Source organism: Phyllostomus hastatus, unplaced genomic scaffold (genome assembly GCF_019186645.2).
Source record: "Phyllostomus hastatus isolate PE091 unplaced genomic scaffold, TTU_PhHast_1.1 phas_contig_34, whole genome shotgun sequence".
Taxonomy (NCBI): domain Eukaryota; kingdom Metazoa; phylum Chordata; class Mammalia; order Chiroptera; family Phyllostomidae; genus Phyllostomus; species Phyllostomus hastatus.
In genome coordinates, this window is record NW_025333857.1 from 43,270,426 (window position 1) to 43,284,440 (window position 14,015).

At 44.6% G+C, this 14,015-nt stretch overlaps 1 protein-coding gene across 1 annotated transcript in view; it reads right to left on the reverse strand.

Annotated features, from left to right (window-relative positions):
• The window catches only part of GOLM1 (golgi membrane protein 1), a 49,150-nt gene extending 37,526 nt beyond the window's left edge, over window positions 1-11,624 (reverse strand). The window contains exon 1 of the mRNA XM_045840155.1: window positions 11,475-11,624. The gene's annotated coding sequence lies outside the window, so the exon portion shown is untranslated. The remainder of the gene's footprint in view (window positions 1-11,474) is intronic.
• Window positions 11,625-14,015: the final 2,391 nt, after the last annotated feature.

Sequence of the window (14,015 nt, forward strand, 5' to 3'; positions counted from 1 at the left end):
GAATTTTTAATCACGCAGCCAGTAACAAAACCTGACCTGAAATCAGATCAAAGTCTGCCCAGATCTCACCTGAAGCTACTAATGATAGTTTTGATCTTTCTCCCTTCATGTGAATATTCACATATTTTGCTGCAGGAAGATTACTGTTTGACTATGAGGTGCTGCTACAGAGCCTCTGGGGTTGTCGCATAATATATAACAAGTGCATTGTATTAACTTCTGAATTCTGAAAACATTCTGAATTCCAAACACATCTGGCCTCCAGGGGTCCTGGAAGGAGGGTAAACCAGCAAGGAGCTTACTGTGCATGAGGCACTGACCAAGTGCTTCCCATACGGGGGCTCACTGATGCCTCCAGCAGTGCCAGGGGGCATTCCCACCCCATACTGTAGAGGCTGGAACACCACAGACAGCTGGGGATACAGTTCAGTACGTGGAATTGCTGGGCCAAAATATATATGTGTTTAACACTGACAGCTCTCATCGCCTCCAAAATATTTAGCAAATTACAAAAGGAAAACAAAACCTTTACAGTGGAGAACCCCAGCAGACACGGCCTGAGTTGGCCATGTGGTCAAGATTAGCATCAGCAGTAATGAGACACATCAACGTCACCAACCACCTGACAGGAAGCACCAGGAGAAAACTTCTGAGGAACTCAATCGAGGGCCATCGAACAAAACATCAGACTGACACTCTTCGAAACCTGTCAAGGTCATGAAAACTAAGGAAAAGACTAAGGAACTGTCACAGGCTTAACAACTACACGGACACGATGACTCAGCGCGAGACGGCGTCCTAGACAGGATCCTGAAACAGCAAAAGACCACTGGGGGGGAAACTGGTGAAATCAAATAAGTTACGTGCTTTGGTTAATAAGAGAGTGCCAGGGTTAATTTAATTTTTTTTAAAGATTTTATTTATTTATTTTCAGAGAAAGGAGAAAGGAAGGTGAAAAAGAGGGAGAGAAACATCCATCAGTTGCTTCTCACACCCCCCCAACTGAGGACCTGGCCCTGGCCCACAACCCACGCATGTGCCCTGACTGGGAATCGAACCAGCAACCCTTTGGTTCTCAGAGCCGGCACTCAATCCACTGAGCCACACCAGCCAGGGCTAATTTCTTTAATTTTGATAAATGTAAGGGGAAGGTGGGAGGAGGATGTATGGGAACCACCTGTACTGTTTTTGCAACTCTTTTACAAATTAAATTTCTAATGAAGTTTTGATAGATCTTATCATGTTGGCTTCCAAATCATTTCCAATAATTAACCCTTCCATCAGCTGCATGAGAATTATTTGTTTTCTTACACAATAACACATGAACTTTTAAATGTGTGGTAATCTCATTAGTAGCGATATTTAAAAATACATTTCTTCAATTATAGGCATAAATGAAGATCTTTTCATTCACTGGTCATTTGTATGTTCATTTTGGTGAAAGACATTTTCATAGCCTCTGCCCATTTGAAACTGGAGTGTTCATCTTATTGATTTGTAAGAGCTCCTTGTATATTAAAGATAAATTAATCTTTGCTCTTTCATGAAATAATTTTTTCTCAATTTTTCATTTATTTTTTGACTTTCTCTGAAATTTTCTGCCCATAGTTTTTGGTGGTGCTTTTAAAACAACCTAATATACTATGGCTGGTGTGGTTCATTGGTTTGAGTGCCAGCCTGCAGACCAAAAGGTTGCCGGTTCAATTCCAGTCAGTGCACATGCCTGGGTTTCAGGCCAGGTCCCCCACAGGGGGCGTGCAGGAGGCAACCAACTGATGTTTCTCCCGCACATCAATGTTTCTCTCCCTCCTTTCTCCTCTCTCTAAAAAATAAATAAATAAAACAACCTAATCTTGTCAATCTTTTGTTGCTTCTGGATTTTGTTTAGAATTAGAAAGACATTTCCCACTCTCTCTGAGTTTCAAAATACATTTACACATATCTCCTCTCAATGTAGTTATGGTTCCACATCTATATTTAAATCTTTCATCCACTTAGCATTCCTTTTTAATGTAAGAAGTAAGAAGTACAAAGAAAAAGGCTTTCTCTCACTCTCTCTTTGGGTAATGGCTAGCTAGTTCTTTCAGTACTCTTTATCAAACAACCTATTTTTATCTAGTTACTCCTGGAAAGGCTATTTTTATCTAGTTCTGCCTGGAAAGGCTATCTTGTTCACACACCTAACCCCCTAACAATAATTTTAGATAAGATCCTTCAATGATCTTTTGTTGTCCCAGCATATATGTTAGTGGATAGGTGTACTTTTAAGTCTGAAAACAGAATATGAAGTCAGTTCAGTCAGTTCTCACTTCAAGGGAAGTGCACAGATGACTGTTTAATATTCTCCTCCCTTTAGCCAGTCAATAAAAAATTTATTGAGCGACCATGAGTCAGGCGCTGTACGAGCAACCAGGCAGCTCAGGGCAGTGTTAAGAGAACAAATACTGAGACCCAGTGGCCAGTGTCAGATCCTGGTTCCACCTCTTCGGAGTCACAGGACCCACCTGTGCCTCACTGCCCTCTGCCTAGGGTTACTGTGAGGGTCAAGTGAGCTACGATACGAGAAGTGCTTGGAACCACATCTGGCCCATGGTAATCAGCAAATGTTGACTATTACCATTATTAGAGGTGGAAAGATGCATAACAAATTATTTCCAGATCTAGGCTTTTCGTATTTTATAAGGAAAAGGTGATGAATGTTTTCTTCCCACGACCGTTCTATTGAATAGAAAGCAGCCGTCTGCATTTCTCCCACTGACGCTTCTGTACTCGCAGCAGCAACTGCACCACCTGCAGCTGACTCACAGATGCCGCGGCACACACAAGTCCAGCCTCGGAAGCCCCTTGCTGTGCCCCAGTGCGCTGCTGGCCAGGAGGGTGTGCAGCTGCTCAGAGGGCTCGGTTGGGAGAGCCCTGGGCTCCCAATGGACACAGGGCTGCCCCGGTAAGAAGGTCACCACGAGGAAGTAAGGGCCCTTCCGATACTCGCCCTTCAGCCCTGCAAAGTGCCCACCCCTGCCTTGCAGGACCACAGAAACCACTAGTGCTGAATATCAAGGGGCAGCTACAGGTGAGGAAGGACAAAGACTGAAGAAGACTGCACGCGGTCATTCAGAGCCAGAGTTCACAGCTGTCAAAACTATCAACGTTCTCCTTCCCCCTACCTTAAATGTAATGTATGTGCACAGAGCGGGTGGTGTACGTGAAGAGGAGATATACTGCATCAGAAATATTAACATTCATTGTAATTTAGGCTTCAGACTGTGTTTGGTCTCATGTTTGATTACCGGCATCTGATCGTACTAAAAAAGTGATTAACCTAAACCAACTACACTATCTGAAACCCCAGGCTTCCCTGCAGTCAAAGTAGTGTTTCTGCATTAAAAGTCTCTTGGTAAATTGGAAAAGTCACAAAACACTGCAGATTCTTTCTTACTGGTTTGATTTTAAAAATTTGACCTTCTGGTTAAAATCATTGTTGCTTTATAAGACAAAAACTTTTTATAAGAAAACACAGACCTCTAATTTTTTTTTAAAAGAGAAAAGGCATATGAAAATGGGCGACCCAACAAGTGCATGAGTCCCTTGACCCTCCTAGTTACATACTTTTTCTTTTCATTTCCTTATGTTCACATGGGGTTTAACATTCGAGCAATCAAACCAGATTAGCTTGTTTGGCCCGCCTCACCGCTGCAGGACAGGGCAGGGGCTCCAAGGCTCTGGGCAGTTGGGGAGCTGCACCTTCATTCCTTCTCAGGAAGTGGCCTCACCTGGATATCGGACTGATTGGCTGCCAGAGAGCCCAAGGAGCAGAGCAGGAAGTTCAGAAGTTAGGGCAGGAGCAAGCAGGAGCAAACGAACCTGGGAACACTCCAGCTCAGCACTGGGGGCTGTGAAGGACTCCGTCACCGACATTTTCTTGAGGGTTTAAAACACTAAAACATCGAGCATGTCCCAACAGCAAACCAAGGCCCACAGGCCACAGTTGGCCTGTTCCATAAATCCAGTTTTACTAAACACAGCCATGCTCATCCTGTAAGCGTTGCCCGCAGCTGCTTTCCGGCTGCCCCGCAGAGTCGAACAGCTGAGACAGAGGTCTCACAGGGTTACGATGAGGATGGGATCGGATGAAATTTTTATCTGGCCCTGTAGAGAAGGTTTGTCAACTCCTGCTCCAAACCGTGAGGGTTTAAATCACCAAGTCCATTTGTTCTCCTTAAATTGCTTTCCAAACTTGCTAGGATGTACACGGAACCTCCTCCTCTCACTTCCCCAATCCACAATTATTATAAACATCACATTTTCCCCAACTCTGGAAGCTGCTGGTTTCTAAACAAAAGATGTCAACAGCATGGTGACTACAGTTAATGATAATACTGTAATGCCTGTTTGAAAATGGCTCAGAGAGATCTTAAAAGTTCTCATCCCAAGAAAAACTTTTATGACTGTATATGGGGACAGGCGTTAACTGTGATCATTTATTGTGATCATTTCACATTATACGCGTACACATACACAGCTTCCAAATCATTACATGGGAAACTAATGTTAGATGTCAATTATACCTCAACAACATTTTTTTAAAACTTTAAAAATTAATGTGCACATTTAGTGTTATGTAGTAAAAATACTACAAAAAGCAGACAGATGAGCAGGCAATATTCATGAGAGAAACCAAACTCTATCCTGTTTTTTCCAGCACTTGGAATTTACTGAAGAAAGGCCACCTCCCACATGCATACCAAGACTACACCTGGGCAGGAGCCTGCCAGCCACCCGTTTCTGTACACAGGCCCTGAGCTTAGATTTTTTTTTTTATCTTCGCCCAAGGCCAAGCTCCCTGATTCTGGAGAGAGGGTAAGGGAGGAAGAAAACGAGAGAAACATCAACCGGTTGTCTCTCACATGCCCCAACTGGGGACTGAACCCGAACCCCAGGCATGTGCCCGGACAGGGAATCGAAACTGCAGCCCTTCGGTTTACAGGATGATGCTCCGACTGACTGAGCCACCCTGGCCAGCCAGGGCAGAGCTTAGGTTTTAAATGGTTGAAAAAAAAAATCAAAAGAATAATACTTGATGATACATGAAAAGTACACAAAATTAAAATTTGTGTCCGTGAATAAAGTCTTATTAGAACACAACCATGCCCATTCTCGTATTTATTGTCTGTGGCTGCCAGGCCAAAAGACTTGAGTAACTGTGACCCTGCCCGTACAGTCTGCAGAACCTACAGCGTATCACCTGGCCCTTTACAGAAAAGGGCTGCCAACCTCTGCTGTAGCTCCATGGTTCTCAAAGTGTGGTCCCCGGACCAACAGCATCAGCATCACCTAGGGATGTCAGACATACACGTTTTCTAGCCCAGACCAGACCTACCAAGTCACAGACTTGGGAAGGGGCTCCCCACCTGTGTTTAAAAGTGCTCTGGGTAACTCCGATGCGAGGCAAGCCTGAGAACCACTGTCCTCTCTAGGGTACCCTGGACAAGTCTGGCAGTGACTTTTGCTCTGGCTGCGCTCCTTTATTCTCCAGAAGCAGAAAGGGATGTCAGAGAGGTGTTTAATCTTTGGAGAAACATTTGTATTCCCCTACTGTTTAAGGGTTGAGTTTGGTATGTTATGCCACCCTCCACACACACCCAGCTCTTTTTCAGCCTTTGGTTTTATTCTTCTATTGTCTCCCACCTCCCATCTGGGCCACAAACATTTTTCCCAAAACTTATCTACTACTGTCTGCCCCAGAGAAATTAGGTTTCCATTTGTTTCTCTGTGAAGTAAAGAGTAACCTAAAATGGACTCCATTTGAAGTAACTTTTCAGTCTGAGGTTCTTTTCTTCCTTTGGGCATCTCAAAGTCACTGTATGTGTGTGCATAAAGGTATTTATTATTTAATCAGAATGGACTGTCACCAAGTCCGGGGCAATGCAGCTTATGCAAGACCCTCTCCCTCAATGACACAGAAAAAAATGTGGAGGCGCTAGCAGAGTCGCTCAGTTGGTTAGAGTCCCAATACACCAAGGTTGTGGTTTCAATGTCTGGTCAGGATGTATTACAAGAATCAACTAATGAATGCATAAATAAATGGACAATAAATCAATGTTTTTTTTTTCTCCTTCTCCCTCTCTCTCCCTTCCTCCCTCTCTAAAAATAAATACTACCTGGATGGTGTGAGCCAGTGGATCAAGCACTGGCCTGTGAACCAAAGGGTTGCTGGTTTGATTTCCAGTCAGGGCACATGCCTGGGTTGTGGGCCAGGTCCCCAGTTGTGTGGCACATGAGAGGCAGCCACACATTGATGTTTCTCTCCCTCTCTTCCTCCCTCCCTTCCCCTTCTCTAAAAATAAATAAATAAAAATAAATATTTAAAAAATGGGGAAAGATAAGGAAGAATCCATCGGATAAACACGATGTGATGGGCTAGACTCTCCAGTTCTGACAGCACTGAAATCAGAGAACTATAGTCAATTTTTTTCTAAGTCACTCATCAGTTCATAATTTTATCTGCTCTAAGAACATGCCAAGGCAATACTTTTAGATACTGATAACAGCCAGTGGGTCATTTTTAAGTTCCAGCCCAGCTGAGCCTGAGAAGACGGCAGCCCTGTCAGCTCGCAGGGCTGCTCGGCTGAGCACAGGCGCCCACAGACCCCTGAGCTGCAAAAACACGATGGTTTTAAGTTTATAGGAGATTTGTTATGGAGCAATGGGCAGTCAAAATACAAACTGTCAAGTGAAAAAAGTTCCCAAAATATTAATTATCACATGATCCCATTTTTGCTGAAAAAAATTTAGAAACACTCTCAATAAATGAACATACAGCACATGTCTGTAAGGGAGGGGTACGTACAAGCTATGGTGACAGTAGAACGTACAGAAGAGAGGAAGAAAAGCGCTCGTTCTTACTTTATACAATCTTTTTCTCCTCAATACGCATATTTTTAATACGCAAGACGAACAGGAACCATAAAAAATTAAGATGTAAGGAAGATATACATTGGTAATATTAGCAAGTTCTAGAGCTGTATTTCAGCATCCCCAGGTTAAATCAAGGTATTTTACAGCCTCCCCTAAAACAAAACTATCGTATCACAGGCATATTCACGAAGTAGAGGACAAAAGGGAGCTCATTTAAACAGATTCCAAAGCTCTCTTCTGCGCTGGAACCCACCACTAGGGACCCCAAGTGACAAAAAAAGATCTCTGTCCTCAAGAGACCCAAGGAAGACCCAGGTCCCCACCTAGACTTGGGCAGGTGGACAAGAAGAGAGGGCGTGCAGTGTGATGACCCATTTCCAACCGGGCGCCCTGCCCGGCAGTTGTGCACCCTCTCCCAGCCCCTGCAACGGTCTGCAAAGGGACAACCGTGACGTCTGTGTCCTCGGGCTGGGGTGAGAGTTAAATTCAAACATTTACTTGCCAACAAGTACTTACTTAACAGAAAGGGACTGTTGTGGTATTATGTGACCTTTTTTAGTCTCAATGTACTCATTTTTATAAAAGGGGAGAGATTAATTGTACCTGCCTTCATGGGGTTCTTCTGATGATCAAGTGAAAGAATTATCTGAGGCTAAAATAAGAAACCAGCTGTCTACAGCGGAGTTCATGCATCCCACCGGGTGCAGGAGACGCTCCTCAGAGCTGGGGATGGGCATCCCAGAAGTTACATTTATTTTTATCCAGAAGGAAGGACAGCAACTGTTTTAGTGATACAACTATCACATAAAATAACTTAAATATGTATTATGTATATACTAATTATGCTAAGTATTGTACAGTATGTTATATTATACTAATTTTATTCCACTACCGTAAAATACTAACTGTGCTAATAAAAGTAGAGGCTGCCTCTGCGTTCTCCCTGAGTCTTTCTGTCCAAGGTCACGTGTCCTCACCCCTCAGAGGCGCCTGAGGCGCTCCTTCGCCTTCGGGACTTGCACAGGGAGGCGGGCTGACACACGACTACACATTATGGATGTGAAGCAGGACAGGAAGCTTTCAGAGTCCTATAAAAAGCGCAAATTAGTTATACTGATAAACGCAAGCACAGGTGAGCGCAAGCCCATTGTGGAAGGTGCATGGTTCTATCGGAGTCAGCTCTGCACGAACCACACCAAAGAAAAAACTTCGCTCTGGCCCTGACAGTGCTCTGGCCCTGACAGTGCGGCGCTGTCGGGAAAAGGGAAAGGTCACCAGTCTGCTTCCCAGTCAGGGTCCGTGCCCGGGCTGCAGATTTGGTTCCCTGGGGGGGTCTGTTAGTGAGGTAACTGAGAGATGTTTCTCTCCCTTGTTCTCCCTCCCTTCCCCTCTCTAAAAATAAACAAAATCTTAAATAAATAAATAAATAAATAAATAAATAACACTATGATCTGATACAGAGAACAGACTGACAGCTGTCAGAGGGGAGAAGGGTTGAGGGGCTGGGTGAAAAAGGTGAAGGAATTAAAGGGGAAAAAAAAACCCTCACAGAGAATAGCATGGTGATTACCAGAGGGAAAGGGGAGTGGGTGGAGACAGAGAGGGTCAAGGGGGGAGGGGGATAAACAGTGAAGGAAGGACACTGGATTTGGGGTGGTGAGCACACAATAAGCCTGAAACCTATATATTTTTATCAACCAATGTCACCCCAAATTAAATTCAATAAAAAAAAATATGATCTGACCAGAAACAGGACAAAAATATTCAAAATTCAGGGAGTATTTGAAATAGGGTTTTACTTCCAGTTATTAACAATCCAGCTCTAAATGTAAACTGGGCCTTGAGATACAAGCTAATAGTAGCACATGGGGAGAGCTAAAAAGGTATTTCATTGAGATATAACTGACAGAGCACAGTGTATAAGTTTTAGGTGTTTAAATTTATTTTACTAATGAGAATGATTAAAAAAATCTGGAAACCACAGTAAACTACAAAATATGTCATTGAAATCACATTACATAGTATTTTTACATATGTTCTTCCTGTCAGACACTAATTAATCTTCAAAAATCTTAACTGTGGGAAAGTATTATTAAAACAGCCCTAAAAGGTTTGAAAGAAAAATAAGATCAAAGTGTAAAAATCTGAAAATCTGAGAAGGCATGCTTTTTCCCCCGGCCCCTGAAAGCGTAGAGAAATGTGTGTGTGAAGCAAAGTAGACTCTGGGAATCTAGGAAACACTTCTTCCAGCCAAGTCTCTCTTCTGTTGAAGCCTCATCAGTAACCTGAAAGTCCACCAAAGAAAACAACCACAATCAAAGAACTTTTTGGGGGGGGGCGGGGGAAGGTGGAGACAAATGAAATACCATTCACACTTTCCTAATGGGAGAGCAAAAGCATATCAAGACCATTCTTTCTACTTCTGCAAATGTTTTCAAAAATTTAACAAAGTTTTCCTTTGGAGGGGCAGGAGGGACTGTTTACCAAAAAGCAGCATTTTTTTTTCTTACCCCAATTATTGATATTATTTAGTAATGTCATTGAAAAAGAAAATTTATTGTTAGGTCATTGAAAAAGAAATTTGTCTCTTCCTAAAGCAACTTATTTTCTAAAGATAAACATAACAATAATACAGCTGAATTAAAGCCCAGGGCACAGGGACTCTCATCCCTCATCCCAGTCTCCCTCCCTCCTTCCTGGCCCCTCCAGGCAGGGATGGCCTTTGGGGACCATGTTGCCTTCCAGCTCCCTTTCACTGAGTGCCTGTCAAGGAGCCTTACTGCCCTGCTCCCCACAGCCTGCTTGGTGACACCCTTCCAACTCCTCCCTGCAGTGGCAGCTTCCCCAGGCTCTGCCCTGCTACCCCGTGTGCTTCAACGCAGAACCCCAGCCTGCACCTTCACAGGGTTGTCAGGTTCAGCCGAGCCCGCCTGGCTGAGGGAAGTGGTCAACCACCCTCCTTGCTCTTTCTGCCTCACTCCTGAAAACATATGTAAACCCAAAATCTTTGCATCCCCCATCAGTACCTGGACCAGCAGCTAGAAAGCAAATGGCATCCTTAGCTCCTGGTGGCACTGTCACTGCAATCTGACCCCTCCTTCACCCTCAGCACCCCTTCCTCTCATCCTTGGTCTTTCATTTTTTTAGCAAAACTGATGAAACAAACGTGATCACCTCGCCATAGAAGAACAAAATAACATCTCGAAGAGCTAACCTTTTCTTTTAAACATCTTAAAAATTCAATGTCTTTTTAACCACTGACACTTTAAAAACTGAGTTCTGGCCTGGTTTGTATTTACAAATAAAGTTATTCTCCCCGATAGCATGAGCTTAGTTTTATCTTTTATGACACGAGAAGGACCTAGACTACCCTAGGGGACCACAAGGACCTCCAAGAGATTACACTGCTCCCCAGGTCTCATGCTCCAAGTAATTCTGAAACACTAAAACTGCCTAGATTTGAGTCAATCTGATGGCCATAAGCCAAACAGAGTCACTCCGGAGCTGTTAAATATTTCATCAGGCTGTTGGACATCTTAATAACCCATGCCTAGAAATGTCCCTCAACATTTACGTAATTTCAGGCTATAGGCCCTTGGAGACCCCAACCAGACAAAGAAAATCTCAAAAAACGGTGAAAGCCACACAAGTTTGTTAAAGCAAATTTAAAAATGGGACATCTGAAAATGTCTAGCATCATTATGGAACTCAAAACAATAATGACTCTGAAATTCTGCTAAAAAATATTGATCAAAACAGGTATTTTTCCCACTTTGTTTTACCAAAAAAAAAAAAAACCCTCAAAAACCAACATTAAAACTATTAAACAGGTTGTGAAATATAAAGAGTATATGAACCCAGGAAACTATTTTTACGGCACAGCGAAAGTTCTGTAGATCCTTCTTCACACAGCCAGTGGTGGAAAATACAGGAGGGGACCTGGAGCATCCCTAAAACGGGCTCCACCTGGGCTCCAGCAGTGCGGTCCCAGGACCCAGCGTCCAGCTCCCGGTCACCTGCCAGGACTTGACCGCTGCCAACGTGTGCACCCGCTGCGGGCCGAGCTAGCCGAAGGCTGGGAGGTGGAGGGAAGACAAGGAGGTGAGGTGAACGGTGCTGCCAGCCCTCTTTCCCTGCTCTGGTGCCCATCATGTTCACAGAACTGGCACCGGGACGACTTTGGGGACGCACGCTTTTGACTTTAGATGCCAATACGGGTAACCAAGCTAAGAACAAAAAGAAAGGCCCCGCATCGTCCCAGACTAGCCTCCGCAGGGGCAGGGAGGAATCCTCGCACGGCCCCACGGAGCTAGGGGATAGAGCCCAGGGGGTCCGGGAGACCCCGAAGCGAAGGCTCTGGCGCAGGAAGCGGCAGAGCAGGGGCAGAGCAGGCTCCAGGAAAAGGCTGCAGCCGGGTCGTGAGCCGGGCGGTGTCTCCCTGGACCCGCACGGAGTCCCTGTGGGCGAAACCTAGGCTCAGGAAGGACGAAGAGAGTGAAGGCAGCCAGGGGACAGGGAGGCGACCAGGAGCGCCGGGGGAACGCAGGCCATTCACTCACCTCCTGCCACAGCTCCGGTGGCTGCTTGGCGCTGCAAGCCTGGCTCCCAGGCCACGCGGCCGCTTTCCCCGCTGCCACCGGCCTTGCACTCCAGTCCTCTCCGGGTTGCGCGCCCAGCGCCGCCTCGTCTCCGTCCTCCGCAGCGGCGAGTCCCCGCCCCCTGGCAGCGCCCGCGGCGCGGGGAGGTGGCGCTGCGAGGCAAGGCGGGTGCCGCCAGGGTAGTGTAGCTAGCTACGCCAGCCCCAAGGTGCTTTTGTCCAACCCACCGCCCCTAGGCGGGAGCGGGAAAATCAACGCTGCACTCCCTCTTTGCTGCCTGGTAGCCTCCCCTTCTCAGCCAAGGCCACGGGCGTTCCTTGAGGACACAACTCCATAGCAGAAATCGAGTGGTCCGGACGCTTCTTAAGGAAGCACATAGGTGGGACACAGCAGCGGAGCTAAGCGATCTGGAGAGACAATTCCCCCACACCTCTTGGCCACCAAGGAATTTTCCGGAAACCAGAGCCAACCACGCCCAGCGCCATGCACCTTGCCACATTCAAGCCTCCTTCAGGGGTCCAGGCCCAAACTGGCTAGAGTAGAGGAGCCAGTGAAAAACAGATATGGGGAGCGGTGGATGGGGGGCGACTATGCTCAAATTTTTTTTAATTCCACATCCCTTCCCAGTTGGCCATAATCTCCATCCCAACCCCACCCCCCAGCCCTCCACTGTTGTCTCAAGCCCTATTTTTTTTAGGCTGTGACACTTCCGACTACTTGCCACAGATAAAATGAAGATTGCTGGGCGTAGGAAGTTTGGAAAGCACTGTCAGGTCATACCTCCCTGAGTGGATGCTACAAAACTAACATCTTATAAAGTTCCTACACTAGAAAATTCTAAAGCAATGGTTCTTAACCCTGACGGCGCTGGCCAGAGGTTAGGATTATCTGGGAGCTTAATTTAGAGTATTGAGATGCCAGTTTCCTAACTCTGGAGTTCTGAGTCCAAACACTGGTATTTTTGTTTGTTTTGTAGGGTGTTCAACTTTTTGGCATCTTTGGGCCATATTGGAAGAAGAAGAGTTGTCTTGTGCCACATGTTAAATATATTGCAACACATAATCACACAAAAAATCGCATAATGTTTTAAGTAAATTTAAGTAAACTTGGGCCACATCACAGCCATCCTGGGCTGTATGCGGCTCGCAGGCTGCAGGTTGGACACTCCTGTTAACTTCCCGGGTAATTCTAACATATGGCTGGGACTGAGAAAAGCTCTCATAGAATTATCTCCTTTGGAACTTACCTAGCCGGAGTTTCTGGGGTGGGAACCCCTTCCTCTCAGCCCTCACAAATCCTAACAACAGAAGGATAAATGGGGAAGTACACAAACCCCTAAGGGTATGCTTACAGTCAAAACTGTTTTCAACCTGGACAGTGACTCACCTTGAAGGGTGTCCAAGATAACTTAACAACCACCTGACCATAGATCTCCTTAAATGCCCCAGAATACTTTTATGAGCCAAAACCTGCTGAACTGAATTATGAGCTGGCAATAATGACCCCTTTAGAGTCATATTCTACCATGTTCCAAAGCAAAATTTTTGCTGCTTGCTGTTAGACGGTTACCTGGTCAGACCAAAGGTTCAAAAGCTGAGAGTATGTTGGACATCAGCCCTGGCTTTTCCAATTGCTTGACTTGTATCACTTTTCTCTGATCTTCTCGTAACCTTAACTGAGCACATCCAGGTTTGGGGACAGATACAGTAAGTTTTGTTGTCTCTCTTGATTATGTTGTGACTTCTTAGATTGGTAGCCTGTCACTTTCATCTTATTTGCTTCTGAGTAGGTCTCCATTAGTACCTCTCATTTATCAGCAGCTAAGTCAGCAGTGACTAAGCCAGTGATTCTTTTTATGGAACAGGTCCGTGTGTCTAAGAACGAAGGCGGCAGCTGGCCGAATTAACTACATCTTTACTGAAGAGGAATTAGTCCTTTTCAGGTTCCATGAAAACCTTTATGACAAAATTTGGATTTTTCTTTAGTGATTTTAGAGGGAGGAAGAAGGGGGAGAGAAGTATCTATTTTGTTGTTCCATTTATTTATGTGTCCATTGGTTGATTCTTGTGTGTGCCCTGGCCAGGAATTGAACCTGCAACCTTGGCGTATCAGGATCGCCCTTTAACCAACTGAGCTACCCGGCCAACAGCCTCAGAATTTGGAATTTTTAAGATGCAGTTATATATAAAGATATATATATATATATATATATATATATATATATATATATATATGTATATATATATATATATGTATATATATATATATATATATATATATATAAAGATACAGGGTCCAGCACAAATAACATTTTTTATTACAAAATCATAAGCATGTAATTCTGTAACATAACAATATCACACTCAGGTACACCATATGACATTTTAGGTGAAATGTTCGAGTAAAAACTACAAATTATTACACCCATATTATTACCCTACCAATGATATTCAAGCAGGCCTTACTTGAGTGCCAGACTGTGTATATTGCATATATAAATAT